This window comes from Equus przewalskii, chromosome 2, assembly GCF_037783145.1.
Source record: "Equus przewalskii isolate Varuska chromosome 2, EquPr2, whole genome shotgun sequence".
Lineage (NCBI taxonomy): Eukaryota > Metazoa > Chordata > Mammalia > Perissodactyla > Equidae > Equus > Equus przewalskii.
The window spans coordinates 65076717-65093643 of record NC_091832.1 but is presented as its reverse complement, the minus strand read 5'-3'; positions in this window follow the sequence as shown (position 1 = coordinate 65093643).

Sequence of the window (16927 nt, the reverse complement as noted above, 5' to 3'; positions counted from 1 at the left end):
GGTGTCGGAGAATTGCTTGGTGGTGTGGGGAAAAGATCCACACACATTGGAATTGAAATTAGACTTATAGGTTGTTACTGAGATCATAAGAGTTGGCAGAAAAAGAGGGATATGCCTGAGGTAAAGACAAGGACTGGGATGGGAAGAAGAAAACATATGTAGATGCCAAAAGCCTGGGAAGAAGGGTTGGCATAAGAGACAAGGTAGATACAGAGAGTGTGAGAATAAAGAGGTAAGAGAAAGAGCTTCAAGATGTGGTGCAGCTCAGAATGCAGCAGAGAGCAAGAAAATAAAGGGGAAGAAAAAAGTCTGGGACATAGATGCAAAAACATAGATTTCAGCAGAAATACAGAAATAAAGGAAAAATTGTGGATAGAGTATGCATAGGATAAGTCTGAAAGCTGTCTTCAGCTCACTTGCTTATGAATATAGACAAAGAAACTGAAGGATTTAATGATAAATCGATTGAGGCAGGATTTCCAAGGATGATGGAGGTCAAAAAAGGCAAAGGTCAGGATTAAGTCCCATATGAAGAAAATAAAGAGAAATCACATCTTATTACATGTGATCCCTGATTCAATCAACTCTGAACTGTGTCTCTTCCTTTCAGCGAAAGAAAAGAGTATTAAGGAATTATCGTATGTATCACAGACCTTACATTAGGCTGACATATCATGAAGTTTAGTCACTCAAGTTTTTAAATATATGCTGATATCAAACAATAGAAAAATAAATTAAAATAATTAAATGTATACCCTTAGAAATGGCAAACACATGATTTTTAGGTATAAGTGCATTACCCTGTACAAAGGTAATAATGTTTTAATTAGATCTTGCTTTTTAAATAATTTCCCCCAGTGGTAGAGATGGACTTATACAGTCTATTAACAATTTCTCCCAAGGTTCACTTTTCCACCAGGAGCCATGTATTCAAATGATAGATAGAATCAAGTAATCAGCATTTGGATTTCCAAGTGTTGCTAATTGACCTCTGTAAAGATTTAGCTCAGGCAATGGGAAACTCAGATGAAAAAGTAGTCACTTAAACATAGAATGGAAAGAAACATGTCAACTTTACTTGATTTTAATTGATTTGACTCAATTTAATTATTTAAAAATAACCAACAAACAGAAACCAATCACTAACTCTCCCATCTCGATTTTCCAAGGAGTGAAATGAGAAGCCCTCTCTTTATTTCGAATAACTAGTAGGTCCAAATGTTTCACATTACAATTGGTAATTGTTTCCTCTAGCGTGAAACTGGAATACCACTAACGCCTAATTTTCAAGATTGTAGTTAAAAAAAGGAAGTATTATATTTGACACACCTAACAGATGCCTGGCATATAGTAGGGCTGTATTAACTTATGGCTGTATTAACTCATCAGGAGTTAAACAACCTGGGTATCATTAATAAACGTTAGTTGAAGAAGAACATGAACGAGGTTGATACCTAGGGAAAAACAGAAAGGTTGCACAAAATGAAAAGGCATAGAAGATAAGAAATCTACATCAATATTACAAATGTAGAACAAAGGCACACATAAGCAAATAAATCATAAGAAGACCTTCAAGAAGAATGCATGTTTTGTGAAGAAAAATGGACAGTTTCATAAATATATGTGAACTGGGAAGACAGAAAAGGAAGATTATAAGCCCCTTGAGAGAGACTGAAATGAATTCAATGACAGAAGAGGCAAATGCAGCAGGAAAAACGAATGACTGATTTGTTTTAGTGCTCACTGGGGAGAGCTTGAAGTTGTACGAGAAAGGGAAAAGTTTCCCGGAGGGAGATGGCAAACTCCTAAAACCAAAGAGCTGGAAAATCATTTACATAGGTTACATCTCATTATAATAAAACCTACAGTACCCATAAGTTGTTTTATAGAGACCAGATTTTGTTGAAATGATTTCAGGTGAAAGCCCCTACAAATTGATAGTTTTGGGGATGATAGTCAGTGGATATCTGCACATTAAAAACTCTGCAGAATAATGCTTTTTGACATAGATATACATCAGAACATTATTTATAATAGAGAAGTATAGGGAGATCTGTAAAAATACAGAGAAAGGAGAATGGTTAAATACATTATAAAATTTACGTGATGAAATATTTTACCAACAAAATAACACTTATGAAAGTCATTAATAATGTCAGTGAATGCATATGATATAACATTAAATAAAATAAAATTACATATGTGGAATAATTAAAATTGTGAAAAATAAAATAACCAAAGAAAAACGATTGAGCAGATCCTAACAAAATGTTAAAAATAATTGTCTGATTGGGTATTGAGGCTATAGATTTTTTTATATTCTTTATACTTTTCTGAATTTTCTAAAATTGGTATGTACTTTTTATATTCAGATAGATGTTACATATGAGTCTATATTTCATAAATAAGTACATGTATAAATTTTTAAAAATCAACTAATTCTACAAGGCTTATAATTAAAAACAGCATTCCCTTGCTCCACCAGTTTTTCTCTCTCAAGTCAGCCACTTTCAAATCTTTTAGCTGTTTCTTTTGATATTTACCTCCATATTTCTAACTTGCTGCCATTTATGTTTTTAAGGAATTATTAATTGACATTAAAATGAGAAATAGATTTGCTTTTCTCATGTCCCTGCCCCCAACACCAACGCAAATATTTTTCCCCTTTATCCTCCCAATACATTTATCTCATATATTTAGATTAAATGCATATTTTTTATTTATTTATTTTTGGTGAGGAAGCCCTGAGCTTAGCCCTGAGCTAACATCTTTTGCCAATATTCCTCTTTTTGCTTGACAAAGATTGTTGCTGAGCTAACATCCATGCCAACCCTCCTCCATTTTGGATATGAGAGTTACCACAGCATGGCTTGATCAACAGTATGATCAGTGTATAGGTCTGTGCCTGGGATCTGAACCTGGGAATCCCAGACCAGTGAAGCGGAGCTCATGAACTTAACCACTATGCTACTGGGCCAGCCCCTGAATATTTTGTTTTTATTCATAGTGGAGTCATATAGCATAATATGTCTGTTTTATTCTCTTCCTTGTAGAAGTTCTTATTTTCCTTACATAATAATTGTGCTTTTTTTTTTTGTTTGGCTGAGGAAGATTAGCTCTGAGCTAACATCTGTGCCAATCTTACTTCAATTTATATGTGGATCACCACCACAGCATGGCTGATGATTGGTGTAGGTCCGTGCCCAGGATCCGAACCTGCAAACCTAGGCGGCTAAAGCAGAGTGCAGTGAACTTAACTACTACATTTGAGGGCCTGCCCCTTGTTGTTTGTTCCATAGGAACCTATTCCCAAGCTGGCAGAGATGCAAAGCTCCTCTCAATGCATTTAAATAGATCTAGCAAGGCCTTAATTCAAGGTCTTAGTTCCCTATAAATAGAGAAAAGGATTTGGATGCATTTAATTTATCGAGTAAGCACATGCAGAAGAGGAGGGAGAGAAGCACTGGTCTGCAACAGGAAATAAAAAAGTTTATAGTCTTTCAACTGAGTCTAGCTTTCATCTGGTCCCAAGGGGAAAGCTAGGGCAGAGTTACTTCTGAGCAGGCAGTTACTAGCTCTGTGAGGTAGGAGGGTGTGGAGTTTATAACCTCCAGGGCATGGTGGCTCCCTCCTGGCCAAGAAGAATGCCCCAGAGGAGGGGATAGATGGATTCCCTTAGCATCTATCAGCTGCAGAATGAGTGCAGTGGCCCAATAAAGTAGACTGAGGCAAGGTACAACAGCACCCAATATAAGCAACCTGTTTTTTATTCCTTTGTTCATTTCTCTCTCTCTCTTTTTCTCTATCTCCATCTCTATCTCCATCTCTATGTCTATCTCTCTGTTTTAGGGACATTGTTCCTCAGTGTCCAAATGTAAGGGTCTATAGGTTTTTCTCTTGGGATGACCAGGTTCTCTAGAGAGTAATCTAGTCTCTTGCCCGAGATGCATGTACTTTATTATCAGTATTCCTGGTGCCAACAAGAGGGAATGGTTGGCTTGATCATATTCTGTAGCACATAGGCTTTCATGTATTTTTATGTTTGTCCCACTCTTCTGCAACTGTGGGTGTGACCTCGAGCCCAGCCCTGGGTCAGGGCAGCAGGGAGGCAATGAAAGGGTAGAGGATCTGGGAGTTGAATAGACGTTCAGCAAATGCGTCTGTGTTCAGTCCTTCCTTTGTATCTCCACCTTCAAAATTAGCCGGTTTCCCCAACACCTGAACTGTTCTGGAGTTCTGTGACACACACAGTTTTGTCTTTTTCCCCTTCCTCCTGACTGCTGGCTTAGCTTTCAGCTTTCCCTGGTCTGCTTGGCAAATTGTAACATGTCCTTCTACTTTCCAGCTATAAAACTTCCCTAAACCTCTTATCTGCTGAAATTCCTTCCAAATTTCTTTGTCTTTTGAGGTTTATTTCTTTTTTTCCCATTACTCTCATCATAGTCCACTTTAGGAAATAAACATGTATATTCAATCAACATGTTAAACTGAAGGACACTGTTGTTTCTAACAAGATAAATTTTAATGTGCTCGATTTTCATCATGTTGACAGAAATTTTAAAATGAATTAGTAGTTATATTTTAATTTTATTATGAACATCTCAAGATTATCTTTGTTAAGCAAAGTTGAACTCAAAATGCAGTCAAATAAAAATGACAACATACCTTTCTTTAGCACAGTCCATGAACGTGAATAAATACCTGAATTTATGGGGAAAACAGCTATCGCCTGCAGTATTGGGTTGTTTGTATTTGTGTATAGAAGGTACATTGATCTTGTGTGAAATCGTGGTTAACACCATGTCTCATAAGTAATGTTCTTTGTGTGGGTGTGGGATAAGACTTTGGATTGTCAAAATTCTCAGCGTCTGGGATTTTGTAATCTGCGGGGGGTGGGGGCTGCACTTGTCGCTTTCTCTAGTCCATATATAAGTAAGATTTCAGACTTTGTTCCCAGCATAAAATTTTCCAGACTGCATCTTCACTGTAATATATGCTCATAATAAAAATAAAACTCTGCCTCCCCGGAGAATAATTCAGCCAAGGAAATTCCATTTTTATGGGCAAGCATACTTTCCCTTGAGAGAAACCTTGATTGGATTGGAATCTAAAAACAGAGTTCCTGCTGGAGTATTGACAAGGGCACATCACAATGGTCCTATATTATTACAAGTTGATACTGATAGGAGTAAAATTCGTTACTAATTTGCTCAAGTAATAATTAAAATATTGATTTATAGAGTCCTTTACATTTCTTACAATATTATATCATCAGTTGCTAATTTTACTCTTAGTGTAGTACAGAGAACTGTTAACATGTGGCGTTATTCACATGTAACAGATAAAGTAACAGTTAAGTGAATTGACAAATGTACTGCAGCTATTTAAGCAGCAGACCAAAGTGTAGAATTGATGTCCTGTGACCTGAGTCCTGTATTCTTTTAACTGCACAGTTCTGGCTCTCTTTTATATGCTCTGCACTCACAGACACTTCACATGCTTTGTTCTAAGATTGTCTTGTGAAGGTTTTTTTATTTTTAACATTTGTGTTGCTTTATAACTACTGTAAAGGTCCTCTCAAGTTATGTTATTCTCTTGACAGAGAACTAACTCTCTATGTCATTCATTAAATCTATACTTTCTTCTAGGTAGTAGTTGTTAGCAACAATACTCCTGTTTACTATTTACGTTTCCATAAAATCTGAACTATAGACTTCATGGCATTTTTTCGAGGTGTGTGCATCTACCTCTGTGGCATTCATTCTTGGTTTTATGCTATTTCTCCCTCTACTGTCTCAATTTTTTTTTTCTCTTCACATCTTACTACCTTCAAGCCTCTCTGGGTTGAGGGACTTTAGTATAAGCACTTCCAAGGGGATTAGAAAAGATCTTGTTCATGAAGTAGAGTCTGGGCAGTGGTTGGAGGGACCAGGTCAAAGGAAACATAACTCGAGCATGTGAAATAGTCTTCCTTTCTCCCTTAGATTGTCTCCCTTAGAAATATGGCCCACAGTATTCTTGTAAATCACACTCAGACACACCTTACCACAATATGGTTTCTAAGAGTTATGGAGAATTAGCAATATGGCTCCAAAAAGTTGCTATTGAATAGGTTGTGGGAGTGGTTTACTTGTATATTTCAGAAATAGATTTTCTAGTACCTGTAGCACCAAAATTATTCCATATATAATTCTAAATAGTTCATTGCACAATTTCCAGAAATATAAGCAAATCATTCTGATTTGCTATTCTGAAATAATATTTCCTTTGTGGTGCTGAGAAATAGGTTTTTAAGTGAAGGAGAAAATGGAATTATCTGTGAACATAATATTTTCAACATGGTGTTAAGAAGAACAATTGCAAAATGACATCAAGGTGTTAATGTTGTTTCCCACTGAAGTGATGTTTCCCAGAGTGGAGGGGTTCAGCTGTTTGATTTTTAGCGAGTCTATCCTAATCTTATCTGAATCCTACCATGAAATCAGTCTGTGCTCCAAAAGCCCTGGTTGAAACAGAGGCAGAATTTAGCAAGAGGAAGGACTTTAGCAGTCGATTGCCAGTAGCTGCCTCAGAAACGATAGGGAGGGCAAATTTTTGGCTGGCAAAATCTTGGATGCCTGATATTGAGAAGTGAGTAAACTTATTGACAAGTGATGATGTGATTAAGATGTTTTCTTTACCAAAGCAGTAGTTGTGGACAGAGTAAGGCATGTAGAACAGAAACGGGACAAAGCTGACAATGAACCAGAAACTCTGAGAAGGTAGACACACAGGGCCCCAGGAGTGGTGGAAGATCAAGTAGAAACAGCCTTCTCATTGGAGAGGAGAGGGAGGTCAAGTGCATAGAGAGAGAAGGTCATGTGAAATGAAGAGAAAGACCTGGTTGGTTAAATGTGGTAAGCTTATATGACAGGCTGGTAGCTGCTATGAGGAGGTGGGTAAGTGGAGACAAAGGGACATAAGAAGACATCTTTGTAAAACAGAGGGCTCTTTACCTTAGCATCCTAGAGCCACACATTTAGCCTCACTGTGCCCAAAGGAGAATTGCTCTGGAGTGGAGGATTTTCAAGGACCTCCACAATTGTGTCTTCTATTTGAAAGATAATTGTCAACGAAAATAATTCATAACCAATCTATAAAAGAAAATTTGGGAGAGTTTATTCTGAGCTAAAATGTGAGGACCATGGCCCAGGCCTTTCCTAAAGGAAGAAAGGGCACCAAAGAAGTGGGGTGTACAGAGTGGTTATATACCCCCAAAGAGGATGTTTCACATATGATTGAAATGTCCCTTTTACAATAGTCGTGAGACTGCTCTGTTGGCACAGGAAGTCATAGACACAGCAGGTAGGTCTGCTGTCTTAGTGGACACAGCAGGGTGGCAGGTCTGTTGTCTCGAGCTGGGTAGTCACAGGTGATCTGGGTGGCCAAAGGTGAGCATAGCAATCAGTTCCTAGCCTAAGGAAAGATGCTTATCCTTAAGGAAATGCCAATGTGTCGGGGGGGAGTTGCACCTTTATCTTAAGGCCATTTGTTCTTGCTGTAGTAAATGTTTAAAGCAGATGTACAATGCATGCTCAATGCCCACTTCAGGCCCTTTTGGAAAAAAAACAAAGTCAGGCCGAATTAGGTTTACACCAAATGGCTTCCTCATATACACCAATATATCCTATTGCTTGCCGTTTCTATTTGTCATAATAAAGGAGGGAAAACTGCATGTATACTTGGGAGCAGTGATGGTTCCTTGTGTATCTGACACAGTTTGAGTCATTGCTCCCTTGTTTTTATCTAGGTTGATGAAGAGGGAATCATAAAACTAAATCGGAAAAATAAAACACAATACATTTCTATTGTTTGATTATAGACAGTCAATGTCAACCTTCGGTTGGTATTTATTATGAACCAAAACAAACTGTAAGCATTTAAAAGAAATTTTTTACATATCTAATTTCTAAAATCTTATAATATTTTCCCTGTGCTAGGTAAAATAGATGCTTAATAAATACTTGTTTTTATTAAACCATTAAGTTTTTATTATTTCCTCAAGGGAATAAACATTTTAATGAGCTAATTTTGAGTGGGAAAATATTGACACAATTCACTTTTTTGTTTGCTTTACTGTTTTTGTTGGTTCACAGTGAACATTTAAAATCAGCTTTAGGCTAATTGTGGACATTGCTCCATTACTTTATATTGTCTTGACTGAGAGTCAATAACTCACCTTGTAAGGTAGCATTTACCCTCTCTGTTTCTTAGTTTCCTCGGGTGTAAAATGAGATTTGACGAAATGATAGCTAAGACATTTTCTAAACCATTTTCCATTCTATGTACATTGAATTCATGCTACTCTTAATGCATACACAATTTCCACATTTCATAAATATTCCCCTTTCTGAGAACGGAATAGTTTTATATTTACATATTCTTTGTCCCTGTACATTAGACATTTATAAGCTTGAAGATTATATGATATATAATGTTATTATGACGATACTTTCTTTTGTTCTCTGATGCACTAATTTCAAAGTGTGTATCCTCTTCTTTGCTTCTATTCTACTTAGCACTTAGTTCCCTCATGGTTAGGTTGAGGCAAATTTCTTCATCTGTCAGCGGCTTATTTAGGTCTCAGGACAGACATTCCATTTTTACAATTTGCTTTTTTTCTCCCATTCCATTTGTACAATTTACACCCTTAATACAAGGACTCAAATGATACTCTTTGTGTTTTCTGTTGATTTTTATGGAGCTTTGGCCCATTATGCCTGATGGACTTCTAAAATCACTCAGTAACTCCTGTGGAATTACTTGTGTTTGTTTCTTGGAAATGTGAAAACTTCTTTACCCAAGTGATGTGATCCTTTTCTTTGTGTTTTTGCTTTTCTCCTCCCGACACACAAGGCAACTTGTCTTTGCCACGGTAATTTTCTTTCTCATTTTTACCATCTGCTGAATTCTTGAGAAAGAAGTCTTGGTGGAATTGAGAAGCAATGGTTTCTTTGTTTCTTTCTTTCTCAACATTCTCTCCTTCTTTGCATTCATTAGCACAAACTCTTGTTAGAATAAATTTATGTGCATTTGCTCTGTGACATAGTTTAACAAAGCCTGATATCTATTCTCTGGGAGCACATGGAAATACAGTCAAACTGTTTTAAAATGCTGGAGCTGAGAAAATTGGCAATAATTGTGTGCTAAGCAGCTTATAGCAGGTTTCACTGTGTATGCTTAATGAACTTAAAGAAGAACTGCGTGAAAGATGGCCTTTTTGATTGTATAAGTTCTAATTCCTAAAAAGAACAGAAGGGAGAACGGAAACAATTTAAAGAAGGCTGGTAAAGTTGGTAAGCATTTGTTCCAGGTCTTTGATCCCTTCTTCTGGACGGTGTCCACATGTTCCACAGAAAGTACGCCAGTTTAGTCAAATCACTGAAAAAACAGATGATGTTCTTAGCCCCTTTTGCATTTTATTCTCTCCATGGGCATTCTCATAGTTTTAATGATTGTCTTTTCTTACTCATGGATAATTTGATCACAAGGAACAGAAATCAACTTAAATTATCCAGAGAAAAAATAAAAAAAAAAACAAAAACAGAGAAGAAGCTCGTGTTAATCACCTGCAAAAAAGTTTAGTTAGACCTTAAAAGAACTGCAGTCTCACTAGGTTTCAATTCTGACTGTCCTACGAGGGCCTCTTGTTTTGCTTCTCTCCATCTGTTCCACTTCATTTGTCTCTCCCGCTAGAGCCTGAGGTTTTGCAGGCTATTTGTCTACAGCCTGTAAGGACTGCTTCAAAATGCAGTATTGCTCTCAGACCAAGCAAGAGTAAACACTTTCTAGAGTCTGCTTCATTTTTATCCCCCTTCTAGACCAGGCTGTGGGTACCTAAGGGTCTAGAATTTTCTGATATACTAGCCTCAAGCATCCTACCAGGGCCTGTAGAATCTTCCTCCTCAGGCGCTGCTTTCTGAGGGCAGCCCATGCGGTAGGTTTCTGTACCCTTGAGCCCTAGTGTTGGCTGTGGGACAGAGGTTTGTAGGATGTGGATGGACCCTGGACACGTGAGGCCATTTCTTTATGGACAAAGCTCAGTATGGAAACAGAAGGGAGGTAGGCTATGATCCAGGGTCCCTGGCCAGTTCTCCCTGTGTCTCGACATTCTTACTGGAAATTTTGTGGATCCTGAGAATTCTATATTCAAATCTTTCATTATAATGATATATCTGTCAACTTAGGAAGCTAACACATATTTTTTAAAACAATGTTTAGCTTAATTTTATAACTTTTAAATATTTAGATTCATGGTATATGGAATTCCATTTGTGTTTTTGCCCTGGATCCCACAAATATTATAGTGGAGGCATGACAATGTGAATATTTACAAAATATTCTCTAATAACTAGTTGACTTAGTCTTCCTGTCACATTTCAATTTCTCTTGGGATAAAAATTAATTTTTCTAACTTGAGTGAGATGTTTATGCTGAATGTTCACAGGTATGTCAAACTGAAGTTGTTTGAAGTTAAATCCATTCATTAGCTTTCATTTCTAATATACTGCTTTTGTTTCATCTATTCAAAATGTTTTACTTGAGAACTCATTCTGAGCCAGGTACTTGGATAGTCACTGGGGACAAAATGAAGAGCAAAACCATACGCAGTCCTTATCTGGATGTAGTGAAAGAGACAGGTTCCAGGTTTGGGTTTGGAGCACCATCATCTGCTTTGTTATCCATCCCCAGATCTTAAATTTATGTATGACTTGGCATCTCTCACCTCACCTATAGCCAATCAGTTATCAAGCCTGGTGAATTTTACCTCTTCATTGTTTGTCTATTTTGTCTCATTTTACTTTTCCCTACTGTCACTGTCTTAATTCCATCTTAATTACCTTGTCTCACCATACTCTTGCTTGAGTTTTCACCTATATTTTCTGTCTTCAGTATTGTTTTTCTCAAATATGTATCTAAAACAAAAATCTGTCACCTTATATACTTCATTATAATTCATCAATCCTTATGTGCAGGCTCCTATTTCCTTGCTACCCTCACCTGCCCATTCCCTCCCAAGACAAACACTAACTCCTTATGGAATAAAGTTTAATCTGTCTTGGAGAGAAGGCCTGCCATGAGCAGTTGCCTGCTTACCTTCTTCCCATATTAGTACCCATTCTCTCAATTAGAATATTAAATTCCAATATATCGATCTCTTGTTTCTGTTGCTTTGTTCTAGATATTTTCTCTGCCTAGAACATTCTTTCTCAACAAAATTAGACTTCTTCCAATCTAATCTACCTTTCATTCCAGACACACACAAGAATGATTAGGTAATTTGTTGATGTGCTTTTATTGCAAGTAGCCATGCATATGACTATCAAAACATCTACCTAAGTAGTGAAATAGTGCGTGCATGCACACACACACACACACTCATAAATATATTCATCCCACCAGATTTTAACTACTCAAAGGAATCATTATTTCTCTCATAAAGCAGATCAGCAATAAATATATTAACTAAACACACAAAAAAGTTTGGCAACTTGCAGTTTCTCTTATTTGACATATCAAAATTCTCTTTCTTTTGTTTTTATTTTGATTGATCTTTTTGTTCTTGTTCATCTTGTAGCCCTTGTTGTAAACTTTTTCGGAGGAAACACTTATGTCTCTAAGATAAATCCTAAAGTAAATAGTGTTGCTTTGAATTCAGGACAAATAAAAAGGGTCAGAGATTTTCACCTTGATCCTTGCGCTTACATTGAATGAACTGAAGCTGTTCATCCCTGACATACAGTGATATAAAAACTCTTCATCTTCAAACACCCTTAGCCTGCAAATAGGGATTTTTATTTTAAGTATCTAAAGATGACCTATATTCTAAAGAAGTTTATGCCATCACAGGAATAAAGGAATAGCCCAGTGAAATAGTCTGTGGTTATGTAGAGATTACTGAATGGAATTCCAAAAATACTGACCCCCATGGTGTATGCTCTGTTCCAGGAAGCCAGCTACATTGGGCAGGCTGTAGGAATGATTATTGCCATATCTAAGATCCAAAAGTCCTTTAGGTGGGTCTTCAGCTTTATTTATATAAGTTAAATTAATCACAGCATGGTTTGTCCATTCAACTTGGCCAGTTAGATCCAAGTGGATAGACCACATATTTTGATACATATTTTCATACTTTTTCTGTTCAAAATCCTCCCACTTCTCCTTTGATTTTTTCCTTTGATCAATGGGCTCTTTAGAAGCCCATTGTTATTTAGTTTTCAAATGCTTGGATGTTTTCTATATATGTTTCTGTTTTTAATTTCTAATTTCATTCTGTTGTGTTAAGAGAACACATATTATATGATTTGAATCATTATAATTTTATTGAGATTTATTTTCTGGTCTAGAATATGGTCTATCAGTATAAAATGTGTTAAATACTAGGAATGCAAATATAAATGGCATGAAACTCATTAAGCAATTCACATTTTTTTGTCTAACAGACCATGTTTACAAATTATAACACAATGTTATAAATATAAAAAGATAGAGGTACAGGATTCTATGGAAGATTACTGTAGTTTAACCAAAGAATAAATTACAATTTAGAACCATCATTTTGTTGACACTTACTACAGGACAGGACACAGGCAAGATGCATTATATTTATCATAACCTTAGCAGTTAGACATTGTTTCTCTCAAATTACATATGAGGAAAGATTTAGGAATGGAGTCACATCATAGGACCAGGAGAAAATTTAAGAGCTTGACAATGAGAAGGTGTCATTGTCAATCTGGGCCAATAGAATAAGAAAACACATCTTCAAAGACTTATCCAGCAATTTGAAGACTTTACCTTAATTTAAAATTCATGTAGATGAAAATTTTAATTAAATTTTATTATATTCTATCATTAGTCCAAGTCTCCTTGGATTCAGAACCCCCTTGTTGAACGCTGGTACACATAATCTAGATGAGAGGCAGCTTGCCTAACCTGTGAAGTGTTGCATTTGTGAAATTTTGCATCTACATCTTGAAGTGCATAGCAATACAAGCAGCAGATGCGTGCATGCAACTGATATCTCCCTAACCAGGAGTACATAGGCAAAGAGCCAGTGGTCTCTGGATAATAATAATATCATTTTGTCTTTATTGGACACCTATCTCTGAGGAACTAAAGTGATTTGTAAGAATGATCTCATTAGTTCATATACTATTCTTATGAAGCAAGTAGATGGCAGCTGATGTTGTCTTTGTTTTTTAATAGAATTCTCTAAGTACATCCGGGGAAATTTGATTAGATAGTTGGACTGGATTCATAATGTCCTAATCTAAGAAAAACAGTCTTTCAAATTATTGAAAGCATTATTAACATTCAGAAAACAATTTTGTTAAGCCTTAATATTTTCAGAGTATATGCCAAAGGAGCTAGCCATATCTACAGGTGTTTTTGATAAGGTCCACCTTTAAGGACTCAGATTTTATAGATTCCCTATTAAATTCAACAAATATATTTAAGAAATCTGCTCTGTGAGAGAAAATAAATCAACGCATGGTGTCTTTTGCAGAGAGGTTTTGATTGTATTGGTAAGAGAAAATATAAAAAGAGAAAAACTTATTAAGGATATCACAAACATATATATACTGTATAGATATCTGTATCTCTCTCTGTCTCTGTCTCTCTCCCTGTCCTTATTCCTATCCCTATATCGTCTGTCTGTCTCCTATCTATCTATCTAAAATAAAATGCCAAAATAAAAATAATAAAGCATAGACAAAAAAGTTGCTATCTCTCAGGAATGAATAGAATGCTATAAGCAGATAATTTTAAGGAAAGGTCGATTATCAACATAGTTTCCCATTGCACTTTAAGCAAAATGCAAATGCCTTATCAAGGCCTTCGGAGCTCTGTGTGGATTGCCTTGATTACTGATGTGGTCTCAACAAACAGAGAACTATTTCATCTTTGGCCTATGTTCAAACTGCTAACTCCTTGCTAACATCCTCATTTTCAGCTGATGACCTTGCATCATTTCACTAAGAAAAGAGAAGCAACCAGTAGAGCATCTCTTCTTGCTTTTATAACTAAGATCTTCTAAAGTGTTGACTGTACCAGCTTTGACTAATTGTTCTCCATCCTCCAATTGTCCCTTTAGACCACCCCGTGCAAGTTCACATTGTCAAGGGAAGCAGTGACTTGCACATTATTAAATCCAGTGGTTGGTCATTAGTCCTCTTCTTTATTCACCTATCAGCAACATTAGGCCCAATTGATAATTCCCTCCTCTTTAAAAAAAACACCTTATTCACTGATTTTGCTCCTCTGATTTTCCTCCTAGCCGTTTGGCCTCAGTCTCCTTGTAATTTCTTCTAGATCTTTCAAATTACTTAGTATTGGTGTGGAGGTATTGGCAGTTCATTTTTTATTACATATTACATTAAAATATAGTGAAACTATTTACTGTTTCTAGTCTATTGACAAACCAAACTAGGTCCATTTTGATAATTTGGTTGCAGATTTGTTTCAAGGAAAGTTTCTTATGATCGAAGCTATTGGAAGAGCTCAGAGAAGACTGAGTCAGAATAGGAAACCAGATGACCCGACCTAACTGAATATACTAACCTAACCGAATAGTCTCAATGCTTGCTCCTCACTTTTGTCTTTAATACAGGTCAGCTTAGAACTGTCATATTGCAATAAAAAGGGACCCATGCATCAATCCTAAACCAGCTGACAGAGTAATTCCTAGAGTGGCTCAAGAAATACTTAATGCTCTAGTAATTCCCAAACACTGTCCTCTAGGGCCAGCCCTGGTGGCCTAGTGATTAAGTCCCACGTGCTCTACTTCAACAGCCTGGGTTCCGTTCCTGGATGTGGACCATACTCCACTTGTCTGTCATGGCCATTCTGTGGTGGCGCCTCACATACAAAAAAGGAGAAAGACTGGCAGCAGATGTTAGCTCAGGGTGAATCTTCTTCAGAAAAACAAACAAACAAAACCCACAAAGAAAACAATGTCCTTCAGCATCCTGTACAGAAAACACCTGTAGCAGGTGTGTAGGGTGATCTGAGCGACTTGGAGTCATCACTTGGGCTGTGGTAAGTTTGCATCTCTAACTGAGTAGCTGCAGATGGATCATAATCAAAGCTGACCTTCAGAGAGCGTGAAGTTGAGTGGAGGCAGTGCAAAAGGAAAAACTACTTAAAAATGGCATCCTGGAGTTTGAAAGAGAGATCAGGACTCCAAATACTGACTTGGGAGCCATCAGTGTATAAAAGTAAACAGTGAAGTTTGAAGTGAAGCTGAGCTCACCTAAGGGAAAGAGCACACAATTTTGGGCTATGCTCAGTGAGTGTGGGGAAGCAGACTGGAGCACAGGAGGACTAGGCAATGTGGCAAGAGTTTGAAGAGTCTCTGCATACGCTAATTAAAACTAGACTACAAAACCAAAACAACGCACAACTTCTGTCCTACACCTGCATATCTCTTTTCAAAATCAGGCAAAACTCTACCTCAAGCCTGAAGAATTGAACTCTGAATTCTTATTTCTTCAGGGACTCTTAGGAATAGTTCTTAATCTTTAAAAGTCCACAAACTCATTAACGATTTAGTGAAAGCTATGGATCTTTCCCTAGAAAAGCGAAAATGAGTGTACAGAAGCAGACAGGATTCTGAAAAAGAAGTCAGAGGCCTCATGGGTGCCAGTAATTATTCACAGTGAAAGACATGGCTGATGACTTCTTACATTCAGTTTGAGATTTGTGCTGCTCCTTTGTATATTCCCTTGAGATTTTGTTGTTATGGTAAAACAGTATAGACTCATAGTTAGGGCTGCTGAGTTCTATTTCCAATCTCATCACTGCCTTTTGTGACCCTGTCATATATGTGCTTTCTCTTATGTAAACATAATATTTATGCTATCTACATTATATTTGGGCGGATAGGTAAACATGTTGAGTTGAAGCAGTTTTTTATAAACATCAAATGAACAAAATTAATACTCTTCAGTATTGTTGAATCATTTTGCCTTTTCTAGTTAATTTAAGTTAAATAGAGGGGTAGTTTTGCCTTTTAAACTTCAGAAAGAGTTGATATGTAAGTAAATAACATTGTTTTATTAAATGCCTTTCATAAAATTGAAAAAGATTTTATAATAATAAATTTGCTTTATCCGTCTTTTTCCAAATAAGAATGAGAGACAAATATAATTCAGCCTGTTTCCAGGTGAGATATGAAATGACACAGAAAGCATGTTTAGATTGAAAATCTGTTTCAGATGGCAACAGCCGCAAGGGGAAGGGCAGAGGGGAAAATGAGGTCAAGACCAATACCAAGATTCAAGTCAGTGTAGGTAAATTAAAAATTCTATCTGAACATCTAATATTGATGGACAGTGTTTGAGACAGCTCTTTTGATCTCAGGCAATCATAAAAAGCATTTACAGCAAACTCAACTGGGATCAAAGTTTAACTTCCATGATAAAGAGAGAGAGAAATATTTCTGCCATTAAATGCATTAAAGAATATTAAAAGTTAGTCAAGTTTAAAGATAGATATTAGATATAAAGGTAATTTATAGAATCACACACAGAGGTTAGCACAATAGTGTAATTCAAACTGTCATCACTCTGGCTCGGGATCTTGATACAGGATGTTGGCCATACTGAGTGACAAATTTGATATAACAAAGTAAAAAGATACTTGTAAGCAAACAAGGTCAAAAGATGGCATTATCTTTCAAGAAATTGAATGTATAAGTGGTGCTACTTCTCTATAAGTCTGTAAAAGTTTTCCATCTTCGTATCTTTGTTTTCTCTCTCCCTCTCTTTCTTTCTTCCTTCCTTCCTTTCTTCTGCTCTATCTATCTAGCTATCCATCTATCTGTTTGTATCTATATAATAGAGATCTCTGTTTTTCTACCCAGTTCTTTTGTTTTTGGTTTAGA